We start from the raw sequence: 26,774 nt of genomic DNA, 5'->3' as shown, positions 1-26,774 counted from the left end.
GCTGGGACAGGCTGTGGTGGGTTGGGACAGGCTGGGACATGCTTGGACGGTGTGTGGTGGACTGGGATGGTCTGTGGTGTGCTGGGACGGGCTGTGGTGGGCAGGGATGGGCTGTGGTGGGCTGGGACGGGCTGTGGTGGGCTGGGACGGGCTGGGGTGGGCTGGGACGGGCTGCGACGGGCTGGGACGGGCTGCGACGGGCTGGGACGGGCTGCGACGGGCTGGGACGGGCTAGGGATGGGCTGGGACGGGCTGCGACGGGCTGGGAGGGGCTGTGGTGGGCTGGTACGGGCTGTGGTGGGCTGGGACGGGCTGCGACCGGCTGGGACGGGCTGCGACCGGCTGGGATGGGCCGTGGTGGGCTGGGACGGGCTGTGGTGTTCTGGGACGGGCTGTGCTGGTCTGTGGTGGGCTTGGACGGGTGGGGACGGGCTGTGGTGGGCTGGGACGGGCTGGGACGGGCTGTGGCGGGATGGGATGGGCTGTGGCGGGCTAGGGACGGGCTGTGGTGGGCTGGGACGGGCTGTGGTGGGCTGGGACGGGCTGTGGTGGTCTGGAACAGGCTGTGGTGGGTTGGGACAGGCTGGGACATGCTGGGACGGTGTGTGGTGGACTGGGATGGTCTGTGGTGTGCTGGGACGGGCTGTGGTGGGCAGGGATGGGCTGTGGTGGGGCGTGGTGGGCTGGGACGGGCCGTGGTGAACCGTGGTGGGCTGTGGTGGGCCGTGGTGGGCCGTTTTGAGCCGGTATGGGATGGGATGGACTGTGGTGGGCCGTGGTGGGCTGGGACAGGTCATGGTGGGCTGGGACAGGTCATGGAGGGCTGAGATGGCCCGTGGTGAACTGTGGTGGGCCGTGGTGGGCTGGGATGGGCCGTGGTGGGCTGGGACGGGCTGGGAAAGGCTCTGGTGGGCTGTGGTGGGCTGGGACGGGCTGTGTGGGCTGGGACGGGCTGTGGTGGGCTGTGGTGGGCTGGGACAGGTCATGGTGGGCTGGGACAGGTCATGGAGGGCTGAGATGGCCCGTGGTGAACTGTGGTGGGCTGTGGTGGGCCGTGGTTGGCTGGGACGGGCCGTGGTGGGCTGGGACGGGCTGGGACAGGCTCCGGTGGGCTGGGACGGGTTGGGACGGGCTGTGGTGGGCTGTGATGGGCTGTGGTGGGCTGGGATGGGCTGAGTTGGGCTGGGACGGGCTGGGAATGGCAGGGATGGGCTGTGGTGGGCTGGAACCGGCTGTGGTGGGCTGGGACGGGCTGTGGTGGGCTGGGACGGGCTGTGGTGTGCTGGGACAAGCTGTGGTGGGCTGGGACGGGCTAGTGGTGGGCTGGGATGGGCTGGTACGTGCTGTGGTGGGCTGTGGTGGGCTGGGACAGGCTGCGACGGGCTGGGACGGGCTGCGACGGGCTGGGACGGGCTGCGACGGGCTGCGACGGGCTGGGACGGGCTGCGACGGGCTGGGACGGGCTGTGGTGTGCTGGGACGGGCTGTGCTGGTCTGTGGTGGGCTGGGACGGGCGGGGACGGCCTGTGGTGGGCTGGGACGGGCTGGGACGGGCTGTGGTGGGCTGGGACGGGCTGTGGCGGGCTAGGGATGGGCTGTGGTCGGCTGGGACAGGCTGTGGTGGGCTGGGACGGGCTGTGGTGTTCTGGAACAGGCTGTGGTGGGTTGGGACAGGCTGGGACATGCTTGGACGGTGTGTGGTGGACTGGGATGGTCTGTGGTGTGCTGGGACGGGCTGTGGTGGGCAGGGATGGGCTGTGGTGGGCTGGGACGGGCTGTGGTGGGCTGGGACGGGCTGGGGTGGGCTGGGACGGGCTGCGACGGGCTGGGACGGGCTGCGACGGGCTGTGACGGGCTGCGACGGGCTGGGACGGGCTAGGGATGGGCTGGGACGGGCTGCGACGGGCTGGGACTTGCTGTGGTGGGCTGGTACGGGCTGTGGTGGGCTGGGACGGGCTGCGACCGGCTGGGACGGGCTGCGACCGGCTGGGATGGGCCGTGGTGGGCTGGGACGGGCTGTGGTGTTCTGGGACGGGCTGTGCTGGTCTGTGGTGGGCTGGGACGGGTGGGGACGGGCTGTGGTGGGCTGGGACGGGCTGGGACGGGCTGTGGCGGGATGGGATGGGCTGTGGTGGGCTGGGACGGGCTGTGGTGGGTTGGGACGGGCTGTGGTGGGCTGGGACGGGCTGTGGTGGGCTGGGACGGGCTGTGGTGGTCTGGAACAGGCTGTGGTGGGTTGGGACAGGCTGGGACATGCTGGGACGGTGTGTGGTGGACTGGGATGGTCTGTGGTGTGCTGGGACGGGCTGTGGTGGGCAGGGATGGGCTGTGGTGGGGCGTGGTGGGCTGGGACGGGCCGTGGTGAACCGTGGTGGGCTGTGGTGGGCCGTGGTGGGCCGTTTTGAGCCGGTATGGGATGGGATGGACTGTGGTGGGCCGTGGTGGGCTGGGACAGGTCATGGTGGGCTGGGACAGGTCATGGAGGGCTGAGATGGCCCGTGGTGAACTGTGGTGGGCCGTGGTGGGCTGGGATGGGCCGTGGTGGGCTGGGACGGGCTGGGAAAGGCTCTGGTGGGCTGTGGTGGGCTGGGACGGGCTGTGTGGGCTGGGACAGGCTGTGGTGGGCTGGGACGGGCTGTCGTGGGCTGGGACGGGCTGTGGTGGGCTGGGACGGGCTGGGACGGGCTGGGACGGGCTGGGACGGGCTGTGGTGGGTTCTGCTAAGCTTGAGACGGGCTGTGGTAGGCTGGGACGGGCTGAGACGAGTTCTGGTGGTCTGGAACGAGCTGGGACGGGCTGTGGTGGGCTGGGACGGGCTGTGTTGGGCGGGGACGGGCTGTGGTGGTCTGGAATGGTCTGTGGTGGGCTGGGACGGTCTGTGGTGGGTTGGGACAGGCTGGGACATGCTGGGACGGTGTGTGGTGGACTGGGATGGTCTGTGGTGTGCTGGGACGGGCTGTGGTGGGCAGGGATGGGCTGTGGTGGGGCGTGGTGAACCGTGGTGGGCTGTGGTGGGCCGTGGTGGGCCGTTTTGAGCCGGTATGGGAAGGGATGGGCTGTGGTGGGCCGTGGTGGGCTGGGACAGGTCATGGTGGGCTGGGACAGGTCATGGTGGGCTGAGATGGCCTGTGGTGAACTGTGGTGGGCCATGGTGGGCTGGGACGGGCCGTGGTGGGCTGGGACGGGCTGGGACAGGCTCTGGTGGACTGTGGTGGGCGGGGACGGGCTGTGGTGGGCTGGGACGGGCTGTGGTGGGCTGGGACGGGCTGTGGTGGGCTGGGACGGGCTGCGACGGGCTGGGAGGGGCTGCGACGGGCTGGGACGGGCTGCGACGGGCTGGGACGGGCTGCGACGGGCTGGGACGGGCTGTGGTGGGCTGGGACGGGCTGTGGTGGGCTGGTACGGGCTGTGGTGGGCTGGGACGGGCTGTGGTGGGCTGGGACGGGCTGCGACCAGCTGGGACGGGCTGCGACGGGCTGGGACGGGCTGTGGTGTTCTGGGACGGGCTGTGCTGGTCTGTGGTGGGCTGGGACGGGTGGGGACGGGCTGTGGTGTTCTGGGACGGGCTGTGCTGGTCTGTGGTGGGCTGGGACGGGTGGGGACGGGCTGTGGTGGGCTGGGACGGGCTGGGACGGGCTGTGGCGGGCTGGGATGGGCTGTGGCGGGCTAGGGACGGGCTGTGGTGGGCTGGGACGGGCTGTGGTGGGCTGGGACGGGCTGTGGTGGTCTGGAACAGGCTGTGGTGGGTTGGGACAGGCTGGGACATGCTGGGACGGTGTGTGGTGGACTGGGATGGTCTGTGGTGTGCTGGGACGGGCTGTGGTGGGCAGGGATGGGCTGTGGTGGGGCGTGGTGGGCTGGGACGGGCCGTGGTGAACCGTGGTGGGCTGTGGTGGGCCGTGGTGGGCCGTTTTGAGCCGGTATGGGATGGGATGGACTGTGGTGGGCCGTGGTGGGCTGGGACAGGTCATGGTGGGCTGGGACAGGTCATGGAGGGCTGAGATGGCCCGTGGTGAACTGTGGTGGGCCGTGGTGGGCTGGGATGGGCCGTGGTGGGCTGAGACGGGCCGTGGTGGGCTGAGACGGGCCGTGGTGGGCTGGGACGGGCTAGTACTTGCTGTGGTGGGCTGTTACGGGCTGTGGTGTGCTGTGAGAGGCTGTGGTGGTCTGGGACGAGCTGGGACGGGCTGTGGTGGTCTGGGACGGGCTGTGGTGGGCTGGGACGGGCTGTGGTGGGCTGGGACGGGCTGTGGTGGTCTGTGACAAGCTCTTGTGGGCTGTGGTGGGCTGGGACGAGCTGTGGTGGGCTCTGGTGGGCTCTGGTGGGCTGGGCTGTGGTGGGCTGGGACGGGCTGTCGTGGGCTGGGACGGACTGGGACGGGCCGTGGTGGGCTGAGATGGCCCGTGGTGAACTGTGCTGGGCTGTGGTGGGCCGTGGTGGGCTGGGATGGGCTGTGGTGGGCTGTGGTGGTCTGGGACAGGATGTGGTGGGCTGTGGTGGGTTCTGGTGAGCTTGAGACGGGCTGTGGTGGGCTGGGACGGGCTGGGACAGGCTCTGGTGGGCTGGGACGGGCTGGGACGGGCTGTGGTGGGCTGGGACGAGCTAATGGTGGGCTGGGATGGGCCGTGGTGGGCTGGGACGGGCCGTGGTGGGCGGGGGACGGGCCGTGGTGGGCGGGGACGGGCCGGGATGGGCGGGGACGGGCCGGGACGGGCGGGGACGGGCTGTGGTGTGGTGGGACGGGCTGTGGTGGGTTGGGACAGGCTGGGACATGCTGGGACGGTGTGTGGTGGACTGGGATGGTCTGTGGTGTGCTGGGACGGGCTGTGGTGGGCAGGGATGGGCTGTGGTGGGGCGTGGTGGGCTGGGACGGGCCGTGGTGAACCGTGGTGGGCTGTGGTGGGCCGTTTTGAGCCGGTATGGGAAGGGATGGGCTGTGGTGGGCTGTGGTGGGCTGGGACAGGTCATGGTGGGCTGGGACAGGTCATGGAGGGCTGAGATGGCCCGTGGTGAACTGTGGTGGGCTGTGGTGGGCCGTGGTGGGCTGGGACGGGCCGTGGTGGGCTGGGACGGGCTGGGACAGGCTCCGGTGGGCTGGGACGGGTTGGGACGGGCTGTGGTGGGCTGTGATGGGCTGTGGTGGGCTGGGATGGGCTGAGTTGGGCTGGGACGGGCTGGGAATGGCTGGGACGGGCAGGGATGGGCTGTGGTGGGCTGGAACCGGCTGTGGTAGGCTGGGACGGGCTGTGGTGGGCTGGGACGGGCTGTGGTGTGCTGGGACAAGCTGTGGTGGGCTGGGACGGGCTAGTGGTGGGCTGGGACGGGCTGGTACGTGCTGTGGTGGGCTGTGGTGGGCTGGGACAGGCTGCGACGGGCTGGGACGGGCTGCGACGGGCTGGGACGAGCTGCGACGGGCTGCGACGGGCTGGGACGGGCTGCGACGGGCTGGGACGGGCTGTGGTGTGCTGGGACGGGCTGTGCTGGTCTGTGGTGGGCTGGGACGGGCGGGGACGGCCTGTGGTGGGCTGGGACGGGCTGGGACGGGCTGTGGTGGGCTGGGACGGGCTGTGGCGGGCTAGGGATGGGCTGTGGTCGGCTGGGACAGGCTGTGGTGGGCTGGGACGGGCTGTGGTGGTCTGGAACAGGCTGTGGTGGGTTGGGACAGGCTGGGACATGCTTGGACGGTGTGTGGTGGACTGGGATGGTCTGTGGTGTGCTGGGACGGGCTGTGGTGGGCAGGGATGGGCTGTGGTGGGCTGGGACGGGCTGTGGTGGGCTGGGACGGGCTGGGGTGGGCTGGGACGGGCTGCGACGGGCTGGGACGGGCTGCGACGGGCTGCGACGGGCTGCGACGGGCTGGGACGGGCTGTGGTGGGCTGGGACGGGCTGCGAACGGCTGGGACGGGCTGCGACCGGCTGGGACGGGCTGCGTCGGGCTGGGACGGGCTGTGGTGTTCTGGGACGGGCTGTGCTGGTCTGTGGTGGGCTGGGACGGGTGGGGACGGGCTGTGGTGGGCTGGGACGGGCTGGGACGGGCTGTGGCGGGCTGGGATGGGCTGTGGCGGGCTAGGGACGGGCTGTGGTGGGCTGGGACGGGCTGTGGTGGGCTGGGACGGGCTGTGGTGGTCTGGAACAGGCTGTGGTGGGTTGGGACAGGCTGGGACATGCTGGGACGGTGTGTGGTGGACTGGGATGGTCTGTGGTGTGCTGGGACGGGCTGTGGTGGGCAGGGATGGGCTGTGGTGGGGCGTGGTGGGCTGGGACGGGCCGTGGTGAACCGTGGTGGGCTGTGGTGGGCCGTGGTGGGCCGTTTTGAGCCGGTATGGGATGGGATGGACTGTGGTGGGCCGTGGTGGGCTGGGACAGGTCATGGTGGGCTGGGACAGGTCATGGAGGGCTGAGATGGCCCGTGGTGAACTGTGGTGGGCCGTGGTTGGCTGGGATGGGCCGTGGTGGGCTGGGACGGGCTGGGACGGGCTGTGGTGGGCTGTGGTGGGCTGGGACGGGCTGTGTGGGCTGGGACGGGCTGTGGTGGGCTGGGACGGGCTGTCGTGGGCTGGGACGGGCTGTGGTGGGCTGGGACGGGCTGGGACGGGCTGGGACGGGCTGTGGTGGGTTCTGCTGAGCTTGAGACGGGCTGTGGTAGGCTGGGACGGGCTGAGACGAGTTCTGGTGGTCTGGAACGAGCTGGGATGGGCTGTGGTGGGCTGGGACGGGCTGTGGTGGGCTGGGACGGGCCGTGGTGGGTTGGGACAGGCTGGGACATGCTTGGACGGTGTGTGGTGGACTGGGATGGTCTGTGGTGGGCTGGGACGGTCTGTGGTGGGTTGGGACAGGCTGGGACATGCTTGGACGGTGTGTGGTGGACTGGGATGGTCTGTGGTGTGCTGGGACGGGCTGTGGTGGGCAGGGATGGGCTGTGGTGGGGCGTGGTGAACCGTGGTGGGCTGTGGTGGGCCGTGGTGGGCCGTTTTGAGCCGGTATGGGAAGGGATGGGCTGTGGTGGGCCGTGGTGGGCTGGGACAGGTCATGGTGGGCTGGGACAGGTCATGGTGGGCTGAGATGGCCTGTGGTGAACTGTGGTGGGCCATGGTGGGCTGGGACGGGCCGTGGTGGGCTGGGACGGGCTGGGACAGGCTCTGGTGGGCTGTGGTGGGCTGGGACGGGCTGTGGTGGGCTGGGACGGGCTGTGGTGGGCTGGGACGGGCTGCGACGGGCTGGGACGGGCTGCGACGGGCTGGGACGGGCTGCGACGGGCTGGGACGGGCTGCGACGGGCTGGGACGGGCTGCGACGGGCTGGGACTTGCTGTGGTGGGCTGGGACGGGCTGTGGTGGGCTGGGACGGGCTGCGACCGGCTGGGACGGGCTGCGACCGGCTGGGACGGGCTGCGACGGGCTGGGACGGGCTGTGGTGTTCTGGGACGGGCTGTGCTGGTCTGTGGTGGGCTGGGACGGGTGGGGACGGGCTGTGGTGGGCTGGGACGGGCTGGGACGGGCTGTGGCGGGCTGGGATGGGCTGTGGCGGGCTAGGGACGGGCTGTGGTGGGCTGGGACGGGCTGTGGTGGGCTGGGACGGGCTGTGGTGGTCTGGAACAGGCTGTGGTGGGTTGGGACAGGCTGGGACATGCTGGGACGGTGTGTGGTGGACTGGGATGGTCTGTGGTGTGCTGGGACGGGCTGTGGTGGGCAGGGATGGGCTGTGGTGGGGCGTGGTGGGCTGGGACGGGCCGTGGTGAACCGTGGTGGGCTGTGGTGGGCCGTGGTGGGCCGTTTTGAGCCGGTATGGGATGGGATGGACTGTGGTGGGCCGTGGTGGGCTGGGACAGGTCATGGTGGGCTGGGACAGGTCATGGAGGGCTGAGATGGCCCGTGGTGAACTGTGGTGGGCCGTGGTGGGCTGGGATGGGCCGTGGTGGGCTGGGACGGGCTGGGAAAGGCTCTGGTGGGCTGTGGTGGGCTGGGACGGGCTGTGTGGGCTGGGACGGGCTGTGGTGGGCTGGGACGGGCTGTCGTGGGCTGGGACGGGCTGTGGTGGGCTGGGACGGGCTGGGACGGGCTGGGACGGGCTGTGGTGGGTTCTGCTGAGCTTGAGACGGGCTGTGGTAGGCTGGGACGGGCTGAGACGAGTTCTGGTGGTCTGGAACGAGCTGGGACGGGCTGTGGTGGGCTGGGACGGGCTATGTTGGGCTGGGACGGGCTGTGGTGGTCTGGAATGGTCTGTGGTGGGCTGAGATGGCCTGTGGTGAACTGTGGTGGGCCATGGTGGGCTGGGACGGGCCGTGGTGGGCTGGGACGGGCTGGGACAGGCTCTGGTGGGCTGTGGTGGGCTGGGACGGGCTGTGGTGGGCTGGGACGGGCTGTGGTGGGCTGGGACGGGCCGTGGTGGGCTGGGACGGGCTGGGACAGGCTCCGGTGGGCTGGGACGGGTTGGGACGGGCTGTGGTGGGCTGTGATGGGCTGTGGTGGGCTGGGATGGGCTGAGTTGGGCTGGGACGGGCTGGGAATGGCTGGAACGGGCAGGGATGGGCTGTGGTGGGCTGGAACCGGCTGTGGTGGGCTGGGACGGGCTGTGGTGGGCTGGGACGGGCTGTGGTGTGCTGGGACAAGCTGTGGTGGGCTGGGACGGGCTAGTGGTGGGCTGGGACGGGCTGGTACGTGCTGTGGTGGGCTGTGGTGGGCTGGGACAGGCTGCGACGGGCTGGGACGGGCTGCGACGGGCTGGGACGGGCTGCGACGGGCTGCGACGGGCTGGGACGGGCTGCGACGGGCTGGGACGGGCTGTGGTGTGCTGGGACGGGCTGTGCTGGTCTGTGGTGGGCTGGGACGGGCGGGGACGGCCTGTGGTGGGCTGGGACGGGCTGGGACGGGCTGTGGTGGGCTGGGACGGGCTGTGGCGGGCTAGGGATGGGCTGTGGTCGGCTGGGACAGGCTGTGGTGGGCTGGGACGGGCTGTGGTGGTCTGGAACAGGCTGTGGTGGGTTAGGACAGGCTGGGACATGCTTGGATGGTGTGTGGTGGACTGGGATGGTCTGTGGTGTGCTGGGACGGGCTGTGGTGGGCAGGGATGGGCTGTGGTGGGCTGGGACGGGCTGTGGTGGGCTGGGACGGGCTGGGGTGGGCTGGGACGGGCTGCGACGGGCTGGGACGGGCTACGACGGGCTGGGACGGGCTGCGACGGGCTGGGACGGGCTGCGACGGGCTGGGACGGGCTGTGGTGGGCTGGGACGGGCTGTGGTGGGCTGGGACGGGCTGCGACCGGCTGGGACGGGCTGCGACCGGCTGGGACGGGCTGCGACGGGCTGGGACGGGCTGTGGTGTTCTGGGACGGGCTGTGCTGGTCTGTGGTGGGCTGGGACGGGTGGGGACGGGCTGTGGTGGGCTGGGACGGGCTGGGACGGGCTGTGGCGGGCTGGGATGGGCTGTGGCGGGCTAGGGACGGGCTGTGGTGGGCTGGGACGGGCTGTGGTGGTCTGGAACAGGCTGTGGTGGGTTGGGACAGGCTGGGACATGCTGGGACGGTGTGTGGTGGACTGGGATGGTCTGTGGTGTGCTGGGACGGGCTGTGGTGGGCAGGGATGGGCTGTGGTGGGGCGTGGTGGGCTGGGACGGGCCGTGGTGAACCGTGGTGGGCTGTGGTGGGCCGTGGTGGGCCGTTTTGAGCCGGTATGGGAAGGGATGGGCTGTGGTGGGCCGTGGTGGGCTGGGACAGGTCATGGTGGGCTGGGACAGGTCATGGTGGGCTGAGATGGCCTGTGGTGAACTGTGGTGGGCCATGGTGGGCTGGGACGGGCCGTGGTGGGCTGGGACGGGCTGGGACAGGCTCTGGTGGACTGTGGTGGGCTGGGACAGGCTGTGGTGGGCTGGGACGGGCTGTGGTGGGCTGGGACGGGCTGTGGTGGGCTGGGACGGGCTGCGACGGGCTGGGAGGGGCTGCGACGGGCTGGGACGGGCTGCGACGGGCTGGGACGGGCTGCGACGGGCTGGGACGGGCTGCGACGGGCTGGGACTTGCTGTGGTGGGCTGGGACGGGCTGTGGTGGGCTGGGACGGGCTGCGACCGGCTGGGACGGGCTGCGACCGGCTGGGACGGGCTGCGACGGGCTGGGACGGGCTGTGGTGTTCTGGGACGGGCTGTGCTGGTCTGTGGTGGGCTGGGACGGGTGGGGACGGGCTGTGGTGGGCTGGGACGGGCTGGGACGGGCTGTGGCGGGCTGGGATGGGCTGTGGCGGGCTAGGGACGGGCTGTGGTGGGCTGGGACGGGCTGTGGTGGGCTGGGACGGGCTGTGGTGGTCTGGAACAGGCTGTGGTGGGTTGGGACAGGCTGGGACATGCTGGGACGGTGTGTGGTGGACTGGGATGGTCTGTGGTGTGCTGGGACGGGCTGTGGTGGGCAGGGATGGGCTGTGGTGGGGCGTGGTGGGCTGGGACGGGCCGTGGTGAACCGTGGTGGGCTGTGGTGGGCCGTGGTGGGCCGTTTTGAGCCGGTATGGGATGGGATGGACTGTGGTGGGCCGTGGTGGGCTGGGACAGGTCATGGTGGGCTGGGACAGGTCATGGAGGGCTGAGATGGCCCGTGGTGAACTGTGGTGGGCCGTGGTGGGCTGGGATGGGCCGTGGTGGGCTGGGACGGGCTGGGAAAGGCTCTGGTGGGCTGTGGTGGGCTGGGACGGGCTGTGTGGGCTGGGACGGGCTGTGGTGGGCTGGGACGGGCTGTCGTGGGCTGGGACGGGCTGTGGTGGGCTGGGACGGGCTGGGACGGGCTGTGGTGGGTTCTGCTGAGCTTGAGACGGGCTGTGGTAGGCTGGGACGGGCTGAGACGAGTTCTGGTGGTCTGGAACGAGCTGGGACGGGCTGTGGTGGGCTGGGACGGGCTATGTTGGGCTGGGACGGGCTGTGGTGGTCTGGAATGGTCTGTGGTGGGCTGAGATGGCCTGTGGTGAACTGTGGTGGGCCATGGTGGGCTGGGACGGGCCGTGGTGGGCTGGGACGGGCTGTGGTGGGCTGGGACGGGCCGTGGTGGGCTGGGACGGGCTGGGACAGGCTCCGGTGGGCTGGGACGGGTTGGGACGGGCTGTGGTGGGCTGTGATGGGCTGTGGTGGGCTGGGATGGGCTGAGTTGGGCTGGGACGGGCTGGGAATGGCTGGGACGGGCAGGGATGGGCTGTGGTGGGCTGGAACCGGCTGTGGTGGGCTGGGACGGGCTGTGGTGGGCTGGGACGGGCTGTGGTGTGCTGGGACAAGCTGTGGTGGGCTGGGACGGGCTAGTGGTGGGCTGGGACGGGCTGGTACGTGCTGTGGTGGGCTGTGGTGGGCTGGGACAGGCTGCGACGGGCTGGGACGGGCTGCGACGGGCTGGGACGGGCTGCGACGGGCTGCGACGGGCTGGGACGGGCTGCGACGGGCTGGGACGGGCTGTGGTGTGCTGGGACGGGCTGTGCTGGTCTGTGGTGGGCTGGGACGGGCGGGGACGGCCTGTGGTGGGCTGGGACGGGCTGGGACGGGCTGTGGTGGGCTGGGACGGGCTGTGGCGGGCTAGGGATGGGCTGTGGTCAGCTGGGACAGGCTGTGGTGGGCTGGGACGGGCTGTGGTGGTCTGGAACAGGCTGTGGTGGGTTAGGACAGGCTGGGACATGCTTGGATGGTGTGTGGTGGACTGGGATGGTCTGTGGTGTGCTGGGACGGGCTGTGGCGGGCTGGGATGGGCTGTGGCGGGCTAGGGACGGGCTGTGGTGGGCTGGGACGGGCTGTGGTGGTCTGGAACAGGCTGTGGTGGGTTGGGACAGGCTGGGACATGCTGGGACGGTGTGTGGTGGACTGGGATGGTCTGTGGTGTGCTGGGACGGGCTGTGGTGGGCAGGGATGGGCTGTGGTGGGGCGTGGTGGGCTGGGACGGGCCGTGGTGAACCGTGGTGGGCTGTGGTGGGCCGTGGTGGGCCGTTTTGAGCCGGTATGGGAAGGGATGGGCTGTGGTGGGCCGTGGTGGGCTGGGACAGGTCATGGTGGGCTGGGACAGGTCATGGTGGGCTGAGATGGCCTGTGGTGAACTGTGGTGGGCCATGGTGGGCTGGGACGGGCCGTGGTGGGCTGGGACGGGCTGGGACAGGCTCTGGTGGACTGTGGTGGGCTGGGACAGGCTGTGGTGGGCTGGGACGGGCTGTGGTGGGCTGGGACGGGCTGTGGTGGGCTGGGACGGGCTGCGACGGGCTGGGAGGGGCTGCGACGGGCTGGGACGGGCTGCGACGGGCTGGGACGGGCTGCGACGGGCTGGGACGGGCTGTGGTGGGCTGGGACGGGCTGTGGTGGGCTGGGACGGGCTGTGGTGGGCTGGGACGGGCTGCGACCGGCTGGGACGGGCTGCGACCGGCTGGGACGGGCTGCGACGGGCTGGGACGGGCTGTGGTGTTCTGGGACGGGCTGTGCTGGTCTGTGGTGGGCTGGGACGGGTGGGGACGGGCTGTGGTGGGCTGGGACGGGCTGGGACGGGCTGTGGCGGGCTGGGATGGGCTGTGGCGGGCTAGGGACGGGCTGTGGTGGGCTGGGACGGGCTGTGGTGGGCTGGGACGGGCTGTGGTGGTCTGGAACAGGCTGTGGTGGGTTGGGACAGGCTGGGACATGCTGGGACGGTGTGTGGTGGACTGGGATGGTCTGTGGTGTGCTGGGACGGGCTGTGGTGGGCAGGGATGGGCTGTGGTGGGGCGTGGTGGGCTGGGACGGGCCGTGGTGAACCGTGGTGGGCTGTGGTGGGCCGTGGTGGGCCGTTTTGAGCCGGTATGGGATGGGATGGACTGTGGTGGGCTGTGGTGGGCTGGGACAGGTCATGGTGGGCTGGGACAGGTCATGGAGGGCTGAGATGGCCCGTGGTGAACTGTGGTGGGCCGTGGTGGGCTGGGATGGGCCGTGGTGGGCTGAGACGGGCCGTGGTGGGCTGAGACGGGCCGTGGTGGGCTGGGACGGGCTAGTACTTGCTGTGGTGGGCTGTTACGGGCTGTGGTGTGCTGTGAGAGGCTGTGGTGGTCTGGGACGAGCTGGGACGGGCTGTGGTGGTCTGGGACGGGCTGTGGTGGGCTGGGACGGGCTGTGGTGGGCTGGGACGGGCTGTGGTGGTCTGTGACAAGCTCTTGTGGGCTGTGGTGGGCTGGGACGAGCTGTGGTGGGCTCTGGTGGGCTCTGGTGGGCTGGGCTGTGGTGGGCTGGGACAGGCTGTCGTGGGCTGGGACGGACTGGGACGGGCCGTGGTGGGCTGAGATGGCCCGTGGTGAACTGTGCTGGGCTGTGGTGGGCCGTGGTGGGCTGGGATGGGCTGTGGTGGGCTGTGGTGGTCTGGGACAGGATGTGGTGGGCTGTGGTGGGTTCTGGTGAGCTTGAGACGGGCTGTGGTGGGCTGGGACGGGCTGGGACAGGCTCTGGTGGGCTGGGACGGGCTGGGACGGGCTGTGGTGGGCTGGGACGAGCTAATGGTGGGCTGGGATGGGCCGTGGTGGGCTGGGACGGGCCGTGGTGGGCGGGGACGGGCCGTGGTGGGCGGGGACGGGCCGGGATGGGCGGGGACGGGCCGGGACGGGCGGGGACGGGCTGTGGTGTGGTGGGACGGGCTGTGGTGGGTTGGGACAGGCTGGGACATGCTGGGACGGTGTGTGGTGGACTGGGATGGTCTGTGGTGTGCTGGGACGGGCTGTGGTGGGCAGGGATGGGCTGTGGTGGGGCGTGGTGGGCTGGGACGGGCCGTGGTGAACCGTGGTGGGCTGTGGTGGGCCGTTTTGAGCCGGTATGGGAAGGGATGGGCTGTGGTGGGCTGTGGTGGGCTGGGACAGGTCATGGTGGGCTGGGACAGGTCATGGAGGGCTGAGATGGCCCGTGGTGAACTGTGGTGGGCTGTGGTGGGCCGTGGTGGGCTGGGACGGGCCGTGGTGGGCTGGGACGGGCTGGGACAGGCTCCGGTGGGCTGGGACGGGTTGGGACGGGCTGTGGTGGGCTGTGATGGGCTGTGGTGGGCTGGGATGGGCTGAGTTGGGCTGGGACGGGCTGGGAATGGCTGGGACGGGCAGGGATGGGCTGTGGTGGGCTGGAACCGGCTGTGGTAGGCTGGGACGGGCTGTGGTGGGCTGGGACGGGCTGTGGTGTGCTGGGACAAGCTGTGGTGGGCTGGGACGGGCTAGTGGTGGGCTGGGACGGGCTGGTACGTGCTGTGGTGGGCTGTGGTGGGCTGGGACAGGCTGCGACGGGCTGGGACGGGCTGCGACGGGCTGGGACGAGCTGCGACGGGCTGCGACGGGCTGGGACGGGCTGCGACGGGCTGGGACGGGCTGTGGTGTGCTGGGACGGGCTGTGCTGGTCTGTGGTGGGCTGGGACGGGCGGGGGACGGCCTGTGGTGGGCTGGGACGGGCTGGGACGGGCTGTGGTGGGCTGGGACGGGCTGTGGCGGGCTAGGGATGGGCTGTGGTCGGCTGGGACAGGCTGTGGTGGGCTGGGACGGGCTGTGGTGGTCTGGAACAGGCTGTGGTGGGTTGGGACAGGCTGGGACATGCTTGGACGGTGTGTGGTGGACTGGGATGGTCTGTGGTGTGCTGGGACGGGCTGTGGTGGGCAGGGATGGGCTGTGGTGGGCTGGGACGGGCTGTGGTGGGCTGGGACGGGCTGGGGTGGGCTGGGACGGGCTGCGACGGGCTGGGACGGGCTGCGACGGGCTGGGACGGGCTTTGGTGGGCTGGGACGGGCTAGGGATGGGCTGGGACGGGCTGCGACGGGCTGGGACGGGCTGTGGTGGGCTGGGACGGGCTGTGGTGGGCTGGGACGGGCTGCGACCGGCTGGGATGGGCTGCGACCGGCTGGGACGGGCTGCGACGGGCTGGGACGGGCTGTGGTGTTCTGGGACGGGCTGTGCTGGTCTGTGGTGGGCTGGGACGGGTGGGGACGGGCTGTGGTGGGCTGGGACGGGCTGGGACGGGCTGTGGCGGGCTGGGATGGGCTGTGGCGGGCTAGGGACGGGCTGTGGTGGGCTGGGACGGGCTGTGGTGGGCTGGGACGAGCTGTGATGAGCTGAGACGGGCTGTGGTGTGCTGGGACGGGCTGGGACGGGCTGTGGCGGGCTGGGATGGGCTGTGGCGGGCTAGGGACGGGCTGCGGTGGCCTGTGGTGGGCTGTGGTGGGCTGGGACGGGCTGTGGTGGGTTGGGACAGGCTGGGACATGCTGGGACGGTGTGTGGTGGACTGGGATGGTCTGTGGTGTGCTGGGACGGGCTGTGGTGGGCAGGGATGGGCTGTGGTGGGGCGTGGTGGGCTGGGACGGGCCGTGGTGAACCGTGGTGGGCTGTGGTGGGCCGTGGTGGGCCGTTTTGAGCCGGTATGGGATGGGATGGACTGTGGTGGGCCGTGGTGGGCTGGGACAGGTCATGGTGGGCTGGGACAGGTCATGGAGGGCTGAGATGGCCCGTGGTGAACTGTGGTGGGCCGTGGTGGGCTGGGATGGGCCGTGGTGGGCTGGGACGGGCTGGGAAAGGCTCTGGTGGGCTGTGGTGGGCTGGGATGGGCTGTGTGGGCTGGGACGGGCTGTGGTGGGCTGGGACGGGCTGTCGTGGGCTGGGACGGGCTGTGGTGGGCTGGGACGGGCTGGGACGGGCTGGGACGGGCTGTGGTGGGTTCTGCTGAGCTTGAGACGGGCTGTGGTAGGCTGGGACGGGCTGAGACGAGTTCTGGTGGTCTGGAACGAGCTGGGACGGGCTGTGGTGGGCTGGGACGGGCTATGTTGGGCGGGGACGGGCTGTGGTGGTCTGGAATGGTCTGTGGTGGGCTGGGACGGTCTGTGGTGGGTTGGGACAGGCTGGGACATGCTTGGACGGTGTGTGGTGGACTGGGATGGTCTGTGGTGTGCTGGGACGGGCTGTGGTGGGCAGGGATGGGCTGTGGTGGGGCGTGGTGGGCTGGGACGGGCCGTGGTGAACCGTGGTGGGCTGTGGTGGGCCGTGGTGGGCCGTTTTGAGCCAGTATGGGATGGGATGGACTGTGGTGGGCCGTGGTGGGCTGGGACAGGTCATGGTGGGCTGGGACAGGTCATGGAGGGCTGAGATGGCCCGTGGTGAACTGTGGTGGGCCGTGGTGGGCTGGGATGGGCCGTGGTGGGCTGAGACGGGCCGTGGTGGGCTGAGACGGGCCGTGGTGGGCTGGGACGGGCTAGTACTTGCTGTGGTGGGCTGTTACGGGCTGTGGTGTGCTGTGAGAGGCTGTGGTGGTCTGGGACGAGCTGGGACGGGCTGTGGTGGTCTGGGACGGGCTGTGGTGGGCTGGGACGGGCTGTGGTGGGCTGGGACGGGCTGTGGTGGTCTGTGACAAGCTCTTGTGGGCTGTGGTGGGCTGGGACGAGCTGTGGTGGGCTCTGGTGGGCTCTGGTGGGCTGGGCTGTGGTGGGCTGGGACGGGCTGTCGTGGGCTGGGACGGACTGGGACGGGCCGTGGTGGGCTGAGATGGCCCGTGGTGAACTGTGCTGGGCTGTGGTGGGCCGTGGTGGGCTGGGATGGGCTGTGGTGGGCTGTGGTGGTCTGGGACAGGATGTGGTGGGCTGTGGTGGGTTCTGGTGAGCTTGAGACGGGCTGTGGTGGGCTGGGACGGGCTGGGACAGGCTCTGGTGGGCTGGGACGGGCTGGGACGGGCTGTGGTGGGCTGGGACGAGCTAATGGTGGGCTGGGATGGGCCGTGGTGGGCTGGGACGGGCCGTGGTGGGCGGGGACGGGCCGTGGTGGGCGGGGACGGGCCGGGATGGGCGGGGACGGGCCGGGACGGGCGGGGACGGGCTGTGGTGTGGTGGGACGGGCTGTGGTGGGTTGGGACAGGCTGGGACATGCTGGGACGGTGTGTGGTGGACTGGGATGGTCTGTGGTGTGCTGGGACGGGCTGTGGTGGGCAGGGATGGGCTGTGGTGGGGCGTGGTGGGCTGGGACGGGCCGTGGTGAACCGTGGTGGGCTGTGGTGGGCCGTTTTGAGCCGGTATGGGAAGGGATGGGCTGTGGTGGGCTGTGGTGGGCTGGGACAGGTCATGGTGGGCTGGGACAGGTCATGGAGGGCTGAGATGGCCCGTGGTGAACTGTGGTGGGCTGTGGTGGGCCGTGGTGGGCTGGGACGGGCCGTGGTGGGCTGGGACGGGCTGGGACAGGCTCCGGTGGGCTGGGACGGGTTGGGACGGGCTGTGGTGGGCTGTGATGGGCTGTGGTGGGCTGGGATGGGCTGAGTTGGGCTGGGACGGGCTGGGAATGGCTGGGACGGGCAGGGATGGGCTGTGGTGGGCTGGAACCGGCTGTGGTAGGCTGGGACGGGCTGTGGTGGGCTGGGACGGGCTGTGGTGTGCTGGGACAAGCTGTGGTGGGCTGGGACGGGCTAGTGGTGGGCTGGGACGGGCTGGTACGTGCTGTGGTGGGCTGTGGTGGGCTGGGACAGGCTGCGACGGGCTGGGACGGGCTGCGACGGGCTGGGACGAGCTGCGACGGGCTGCGACGGGCTGGGACGGGCTGCGACGGGCTGGGACGGGCTGTGGTGTGCTGGGACGGGCTGTGCTGGTCTGTGGTGGGCTGGGACGGGCGGGGACGGCCTGTGGTGGGCTGGGACGGGCTGGGACGGGCTGTGGTGGGCTGGGACGGGCTGTGGCGGGCTAGGGATGGGCTGTGGTCGGCTGGGACAGGCTGTGGTGGGCTGGGACGGGCTGTGGTGGTCTGGAACAGGCTGTGGTGGGTTGGGACAGGCTGGGACATGCTTGGACGGTGTGTGGTGGACTGGGATGGTCTGTGGTGTGCTGGGACGGGCTGTGGTGGGCAGGGATGGGCTGTGGTGGGCTGGGACGGGCTGTGGTGGGCTGGGACGGGCTGGGGTGGGCTGGGACGGGCTGCGACGGGCTGGGACGGGCTGCGACGGGCTGGGACGGGCTTTGGTGGGCTGGGACGGGCTAGGGATGGGCTGGGACGGGCTGCGACGGGCTGGGACGGGCTGTGGTGGGCTGGGACGGGCTGTGGTGGGCTGGGACGGGCTGTGGTGGGCTGGGACGGGCTGGGACGGGCTGGGACGGGCTGTGGTGGGTTCTGCTGAGCTTGAGACGGGCTGTGGTAGGCTGGGACGGGCTGAGACGAGTTCTGGTGGTCTGGAACGAGCTGGGACGGGCTGTGGTGGGCTGGGACGGGCTATGTTGGGCGGGGACGGGCTGTGGTGGTCTGGAATGGTCTGTGGTGGGCTGGGACGGTCTGTGGTGGGTTGGGACAGGCTGGGACATGCTTGGACGGTGTGTGGTGGACTGGGATGGTCTGTGGTGTGCTGGGACGGGCTGTGGTGGGCAGGGATGGGCTGTGGTGGGGCGTGGTGAACCGTGGTGGGCTGTGGTGGGCCGTGGTGGGCCGTTTTGAGCCGGTATGGGAAGGGATGGGCTGTGGTGGGCTGTGGTGGGCTGGGACAGGTCATGGTGGGCTGGGACAGGTCATGGTGGGCTGAGATGGCCTGTGGTGAACTGTGGTGGGCCATGGTGGGCTGGGACGGGCCGTGGTGGGCTGGGACGGGCTGGGACAGGCTCTGGTGGGCTGTGGTGGGCTGGGACGGGCTGTGGTGGGCTGGGACAAGCTGTGGTGGGCTGGGACGGGCTGCGACGGGCTGGGAGGGGCTGCGACGGGCTGGGACGGGCTGCAACGGGCTGGGACGGGCTGCGACGGGCTGGGACGGGCTGCGACGGGCTGGGACGGGCTGTGGTGGGCTGGGACGGGCTGTGGTGGGCTGGGACGGGCTGTGACCGGCTGGGACGGGCTGCGACCAGCTGGGACGGGCTGCGACGGGCTGGGACGGGCTGTGGTGTTCTGGGACGGGCTGTGCTGGTCTGTGGTGGGCTGGGACGGGTGGGGACGGGCTGTGGTGGGCTGGGACGGGCTGGGACGGGCTGTGGCGGGCTGGTATGGGCTGTGGCGGGCTAGGGACGGGCTGTGGTGGGCTGGGACGGGCTGTGGTGGGCTGGGACGGGCTGTGGTGGTCTGGAACAGGCTGTGGTGAGTTGGGACAGGCTGGGACATGCTGGGACGGTATGTGGTGGACTGGGATGGTCTGTGGTGTGCTGGGACGGGCTGTGGTGGGCAGGGATGGGCTGTGGTGGGGCGTGGTGGGCTGGGACGGGCCGTGGTGAACCGTGGTGGGCTGTGGTGGGCCGTGGTGGGCCGTTTTGAGCCGGTATGGGATGGGATGGACTGTGGTGGGCCGTGGTGGGCTGGGACAGGTCATGGTGGGCTGGGACAGGTCATGGAGGGCTGAGATGGCCCGTGGTGAACTGTGGTGGGCCGTGGTGGGCTGGGATGGGCCGTGGTGGGCTGGGACGGGCTGGGAAAGGCTCTGGTGGGCTGTGGTGGGCTGGGACGGGCTGTGTGGGCTGGGACGGGCTGTGGTGGGCTGGGACGGGCTGTCGTGGGCTGGGACGGGCTGTGGTGGGCTGGGACGGGCTGGGACGGGCTGGGACGGGCTGTGGTGGGTTCTGCTGAGCTTGAGACGGGCTGTGGTAGGCTGGGACGGGCTGAGACGAGTTCTAGTGGTCTGGAACGAGCTGGGACGGGCTGTGGTGGGCTGGGACGGGCTATGTTGGGCGGGGACGGGCTGTGGTGGTCTGGAATGGTCTGTGGTGGGCTGGGACGGTCTGTGGTGGGCTGGGACGGGCTGTGCAGGCTGCGACGGGCTGGGACGGGCTGGGACGGGCTGTGGTGTGCTGGGACGGGCTGTGCTGGTCTGTGGTGGGCTGGGACGGACGGGGACGTGCTGTGGTGGGCTGGGACGGGCTGTGCTGGACTGTGGTGGGCTGGGACGGGCGGGGGACGTGCTGTGGTGGGCTGGGACGGGCTGTGGTGGGCTAGGGACGGGCCGTGGTGTGCTGGGACGGGCTGTGGTGGTCTGGAACAGGCTGTGGTGGGTTGGGACACGCTGGGACATGCTGGGACGGTGTGTGGTGGACTGGGATGGTCTGTGGTGTGCTGGGACGGGCTGTGGTGGGCAGGGATGGGCTGTGGTGGGGCGTGGTGGGCTGGGACGGGCTGTGGTGGGCTGGGACAGGTCATGGTGGTCTGAGATGGCCCGTGGTGAACTGTGGTGGGATGTGGTGGGCCGTGGTGGGCTGGTATGGGCCGTGGTGGGCTGTGGTGGGCCGTGGTGGTCTGGGACAGGCTGTGGTGGGCTGTGGTGGGTTCTGGTGAGCTTGAGACGGGCTGTGGTGGGCTGGGACGGGCTGGGACGGGCTGTGGTGGGCTGGGACGGGCTGTGGTGGGCTGGGACGGGCTGTGGTGGGCTGGGACGGGCTGGGACGGGCCGTGGTGGGCTGGGACGGGCCGTGGTGGGCTGGGACGGGCCGTGGTGGGCTGGGACGGGCCGTGGTGGGCTGGGTCGGGCTGGGACGGGCTGTGGTGGGCGGGGGACGGGCTGTGGTGGGCGGGGACGGGCTGTGGTGGGCGGGGACGGGCTGGGACGAGGTCTGGTGGGCGGAGACTGGCTGTGGTGGACTGGGACGGGCTGTGGTCGACGGGGACGGGCGGGGGACTGGCTGTGGTGGGCTGGAACGGGCTGTGGTGATCTGGGACGGGCTGTGGTGATCTGGGACGGGCTGTGGTAAGCTGTAACGGTCTGTGGTGGGCTGGGACTGGCTGTGGTTAGCTGGGACTGGCTGTGGTTAGCTGGGACGGGCTGGGATGAGCTGGGATTGGCTGGGACGGGCTGGGATGGGCTGTGGTGGGCTGGGACGGGCTGTGGTGGGCCGTGGTGGGCGGGGACGGGCCGTGGTGAATTGTGGTGCGCCGTGGTTGGCCGTTTTGGGCCGGGATGGGAAGGGGTGGGCTGTGGTGGGCCGTGGTGGGCTGGGACAGGTCGTGGTGGGCTGGGACGGGCCGTGGTGGGCTGTGGCGGGCTGGGACGGGCTGTGGCGAGCTGGGACGGGCTGTGGCCGGCTGGGACGGGCTGTGGCAGGCTGGGACGGGCTGTGGTAAACTGGGACGGGTTGGGACGGACTGGGACAGGCTGGGACGGGCTATTGTGGAATGGGACTGGCTGTGGTGGGCTGGGACGGGCTGGGACGAGCTGGGACTGGATGGGACGGGCTGGGATGGGCTGTGGTGGGCTGGGACGGGCTGTGGTGGGCCGTGGTGGGCGGGGACGGGCCGTGGTGAACCGTGGTGGGCCGTGTTGGGCCGTTTTGGGCCGGGATGGGAAGGGGTGGGCCGTGGTGGGCCGTGGTGGGCTGGGACGGGTTGTGGTGGGCTGTGGTGGGTTCTGGTGAGCTTGAGACGGGCTGTGGTGGGCTGTGGTGGGCTGGGACACGCTCTGGTGGTCTGGGACAGGCTGTGGTGGGCTCGGACCGGCTGGGACGGGCTGTGGTGGGCCGTGGTGGGCTGGGACGGGCCGTGGTGGGCTGGGACGTGCTGGGATGGACTGGGACGGGCTGTGGTGGGCTGGAACGGGCTGTGGTGAGCTGGAACGGGCTGTGGTTGGGGCGTGGTGGGCTGGGACGGGCCGTGGTGAACTGTGGTGGGCTGTGGTGGGCCGTGGTGGGCCGATTTGGGCCGGTATGGGAAGGGATGGTCTATGTTGGGCCGTGGTGGGCTGGGACAGGTCATGGTGGGCTGAGACGTCCCGTGGTGAACTGTGGTGGGCCGTAGTGGGCTGTGGTGGGGCCGTGGTGGTCTGGGGCAGGCTGTGGTGGGCTTTGGTGGGTTCTTGTGAGCTTGAGATGGGCTGTGGTGGGCTGGGACGGGCTGTGGTGGGCTGGGACGGGCTCTGGTGGGCGGGGGACGGGGCTCTGGTGGGCTGGGACGGGCTCTGGTGGGCTGTGGTGGGCTGGGACGGGCTGTGGTGTGCTGGGACAGGCTGTGGTGTGCTGGGACGAGCTGTCGTGTGCTGGGACGGGCTGGTGGTCGATGGGGACGGGCGGGGACAGGCTGTGGTCGACAGGGAAGGGCGGGGACGGGCTGTGGTGGGCTGTGGTGGGCTGGGATGGGCTGGCACGGGCTGTGGTGTGCTGGGATGGGCTGTGGTGTGCTGGGATGGGCTGTGGTGGGCTGGGACGGGCTGTGGTGGGCTAGGATGGGCTGTGGTGGGCTGGGACGGGCTGTGGTGGGCTGGGACGAGCTGTGGTGTGCTCGGACAGGCTGTGGTGGGCTGGGACGGGCTGGGACGGGTCTCTGGTGGGCTGGGACAGAATGTGGTGGGCTGGGACGGGCTGTGGTGGGCGGGGACGGGCTGGGACAGGCTGGGACGTGCTGGGACGAGCTGTGGTCGGCTGGGACAGGCTGGGACAGGCTGGGATAGGCTGAGATAGGCTGTGGTGGCCTGGGACATTCTGTGGTGGGCTGTGGTGGGGCTCTGGTGGGCTGGGACAGAATGTGGTGGGCTGGGACGGGCTGTGGTGGGCGGGGACGGGCTGGGACAGGCTGGGACGGGCTGGGACGAGCTGTGGTCGGCTGTGACGGGCTGGGACAGGCTGGGATAGGCTGAGATAGGCTGTGGTGGTCTGGGACGGGCTGTGGTGGGCTGTAATGGGCAGGGACGGCCTGTGGTGGCCTGGGACGGGCTGGGACGGGTTCTTGTGGCCTGGGACGGGCTGGGACGGGCTGTGGAGGGCTAGGATGGGCTGTGGTGGGCTGGGACGGGCTGTGGTGGGCTGGGATGGGCCGTGGTGGGCCGTGGTGGGCTGGGACGGGCTGTGGTGGGCTGGGACGGGACGGGATGGGACGGGCTGGGACGGGACGGGACAGGCTGGGACGGGCTGTGCTGGGAAGGGACAGGACGGGTTGTGGTGGGCTGGGACGGGCTCTGGTGGGCTGGGACGGGCTGGGGACGGGCTGGGAAGGGCTGGGACGGGCTGTGGTGGTCTGGGACGGGCTGTGGTGGGCTGTGGTGTGCTGGGACGGGCTCTGGTGGGTTGGGACGGGGGCGTGGTGTGCTGTGGTGTGCTGGGACGGTCTGTGGTGTGCTGGGACGGGCTGTGCTGTGCTGGGACGGGCTGTGGTGTTCGGGGACGGGCTGTGGTGGGCTGTGACAGGGCTGTGGTGGGCTGTGGTGGGCCGTGGTGTGCTGGGACGGGCCGTGGTGGGCTGTGGTGGGCCGTCTTGGGCCGTTTTGAGCCGGTATGGGAAGGGATGGGCTGTGGTGGGCCGTGGTGGGATGGGACAGGTCATGGTGGGCTGAGACGGCCCGTGGTGAACTGTGGTAGGCTGTGGTGGGCCGTGGTTGGCTGGGACGGGCCGTGGTGGGCCGTGGTGGTCTGCTACAGGCTGTGGGTGGGCTTTGGTGGGTTCTTGTGAGTTTGAGATGGGTTGTGGTGGGCTGGGACAGGCTGGGACGGGCTGTGGTGGGCTGGGACGGGCTGGGACGGGCTGTGGTGGGCTGTGATGGGCTGTGGTGTGCTGGGACGGGCTGTGGTGGGCTGGGACTGGCTGTGGTGGGCTGGGACGGGCTGTGGTGGGCCGTGGTGGGCGGGGACGGGCCGTGGTGAACCGTGGTGGGCCGGGATGGGAAGGGGTGGGCTGTGGTGGTCTGTGGTGGGCTGGGGACAGGTCGTGGTGAGCTGGGACGGGCCGTGGTGGGCTGTGGTGGGCCCTGTCGTCTTGGACAGGCTGTGGTGGGCTTTGGTGGGTTCTTGTGAGCTTGAGATGGGCAGTGGTGGGCTGGGACGGGCTGGGACGGGATCTGATGGTCTGGAATGAGCTGTGATGTGCTGCAATGGGCTGTGGTGGGCTGTGGTGGGCTGTGGTGGGCTGGGACGGGCTTTGGTGGGCTCTGGTGGGCTGGAACGGGGTCTGGGGGGGCTGGGACGGGCTGTGGTAAGCTGTAATGGGCTGTGGTGGGCTTGGACGGCTGTGGTGGGTTGTGGTGAGCTGAGACGGGCTGTGGTGGGCTGTATTGGGCTGTGGTGGGCTGTATTGGGCTGTGGCGGGCTGGGACGGGCTGTGGCGGGCTGGGACGGGCTGTGGTGGACTGGGACGGGCTGTGGTGGGCTGGGACGGGCTGTGGTGGGCTGGGACGGGCAGTGGTGGGCTGGGACGGGCTGTGGTGGGCTGGGACGGGCTGTGGTGAGCCAGGACGGGCTGTGGTGTGCTGAGACGGGCTCTGGTGGGGCCGGGACGGGCTGTGGTGGGCCGGGATGGGCTATGGTGGGCCGGGACAAGCTGTGGTAGGTTGGGACGGGCTCTGGTGGACTGGGACGGGCTCTGGTGGGCTGGAACAGGCCGTGGTGGGCTGGGATGGGCTGTGGTGGGGTGTGGTGAGCTGAGACGGTCTGGGAGGGGCTGAAACGGGCTGGGCCGGCTCTGGGGGTCTGGGAGGGGCTGGGAAGGCCTGTGGTGGGCTGGGACGAGCTGGGACGGGCTGGGACGAGCTGGGACGGGCTGGGACGGGCAGTGGTGGGCTGGGACGGGCCGTAGTGGGCGGGGACAAGTTGTGGTGGGCGGGGACAGGCTGTGGTGAGCAGGGAAGGGCTGTGGTGGCCTGGGACGGGCTGTGGTGGGCTGGGGTGGGCCGCGGTGGGACGGGACGGACCATGGTGGGCCGGGACTGGCGGGTGATGGGATTGGACGGGCCGTGTTGGACCGTAGTGGGCTGGGACGGGCTTTGGTGGGGCCGGGACGTGCTGTTGTAAGCTGTGGTGTGCTGGGATGGGCTGTGGTGGGCTGGGACGGGCTGTGGTGGGCTGGGACGGGCTGTGGTGGGCTGGTACGCGCTGTGGTGGGCGTGGACGCGCTGTGGTGGGCGTGGACGCGCTGTGGTGGGCTGCGACGCGCTGTGGTGGGCTGGGATGGGCTTTGGTGGGCTGGGACAAGCTCTGGTGGGCCAGTACGTGCTGTGGTAGGCTGTGGTGTGCTGGGATGGGCTGTCGTGGGCTGGGACGGGCTGTGGTGGGCTGGGACGGGCTGTGGTGGGCTGGGACGGGCTGGGAAGGGCTGGGATGGGCTGTGGTGGGCTGGGACGGGCTGTGGTGGGCTGGGACGGGCTGTGGTGGGCTGAGGTGGGCTGTGGAAAGCTGGGACGGGCTGTGGTGGTCTGCGGTAGGCTGTGTTGTGCTGTAGTGGCCTGTGGTGGGCTGGGACGGGCTGTGGTGGGCCGTGTTTGGCTGTGGTGGGTTGTGGTGGGCTGGGACAGGCTGTGGTGAGTTGAGACGGGCTGTGGTGGGGCTGGGACGGGCTCTGGTGGGGCTGTGGAGGGCTGGGACGGGCTGTGGTGGGATGGGACGAGCTGTGACGGGCTGGAACGGGCTGTGGTGGGCTGGGACGGGCTGTGGCAGGCTGGGACGGGATGCGGTGGGCCGTGGTGGGCTGTGGTGGGCTGTGGTGGGCTGGGACAGGCTGTGGTGGGCTATGACGTGCCGTGGTGTGCCGTGGTGAACTGTGGTGGGCTGTGGTAAGCCGTGGTGGGTTGTGGTGGGCCGTGGTGGGCTGTGGTCGGACGTGGTGGGCTGGGACAAGCTGTGGTGGGCGGGGACAGGCTGTGGTGGGCAGGGACAGGCTCTGCTGGTCTGGAAAGGTCTGTTGTTGGCTGGGACGGGCTGTGGTGGGCTGGGACGGACTGTGTTTGGCTGGGACGGGCTGTGGTGAGCTGAGACGGGCTGTGACGGGCTGTGATGGGTTGGGACGAGCTGTGACGGGCTGTGGTGGTCTGCCGTAGGCTGTGGTGTGCTGTAGTGGCCTGTGGTGGGCTGGGACGGGCCGTGGTGGGCTGTGGTGGGGCCGTCGTGGGCCGTTTTGAGCCGGTATGGGAAGGGATGGTCTGTGTTGGGCCGTGGTGGGCTGGGACAGGTCATGGTGGGCTGAGACGGCCCGTGGTGAACTGTGGTAGGCTGTGGTGGGCCGTGGTTGGCTGGGACGGGCCGTGGTGGGCCGTGGTGGTCTGGGACAGGCTGTGGTGGGCTTTGGTGGGTTCTTGTGAGTTTGAGATGGGTTGTGGTGGGCTGGGACAGGCTGGGACGGGCTGTGGTGGGCTGGGACGGGCTGGGACGGGCTGTGGTGGGCTGTGATGGGCTGTGGTGTGCTGGGACGGGCTGTGGTGGGCTGGGACTGGCTGTGGTGGGCTGGGACGGGCTGTGGTGGGCCGTGGTGGGCGGGGACGGGCCGTGGTGGGCTGGGACGGGCCGTGGTGGGTTGTGGTGGGCTGTGGTGGGCTGGGGCAGGCTGTGGTGGGCCGTAGTGGGCTGTGGTCGGCCGTGTTGGGCCGGGACGAGCTGTGGTGAGCCCGGACGGGCTGTGGTGGGCTGGGACGGGCTGGGACGGGTTGCGGTGGGCTGGGATGGGCTGCGCTGGGCTGGGACGGGCTGCGCTGGGCTGGGACGGGCTGCGCTGGGCTGGGACGGGCTGTGCTGGGCTGGGACGGGCTGCGGTGGGCTGGGACAGGCTGCGGTGGGCTGGGACATGCTGGGACGGGCTGTGGTAGGCTGAGACAGGCTGGTACGTGATGTGGTGAGCGGAGACGGGCCGTGGTGGGCTTGGACGGGCCGTGGTGGGCTAGGACGGACTGGTACTTGATGTGGTGGGCTGGTACGGGCTGTGGTGGGCTGGTACGGGCTGTGGTGGTCTGGGACAAGCTGGGACTGGCTGTTGTGGGCTGGGACGGGCTGTGGTGGGCTGGGACGGGCTGTGGTGGGCTGGGACGGGCTGGGATGGGCTGGGATGGTCTGGGACGGGCTGCAGTGGGCTGTGGTGGTTTGTGGTGAGCTGTGGTGGGCTGGGATTTGCTTTGGTGGGCGGGGAGAGATTTTGCTGGGCGGGGACAGGCTGTGGTGGGCGAGGACAGGTTGTGGTG

The sequence above is a fragment of the Falco biarmicus genome, unplaced genomic scaffold, assembly GCF_023638135.1.
Source record: "Falco biarmicus isolate bFalBia1 unplaced genomic scaffold, bFalBia1.pri scaffold_29, whole genome shotgun sequence".
In the NCBI taxonomy this organism is placed as follows: domain Eukaryota; kingdom Metazoa; phylum Chordata; class Aves; order Falconiformes; family Falconidae; genus Falco; species Falco biarmicus.
Note: the sequence above shows the minus strand (reverse complement) of the source record.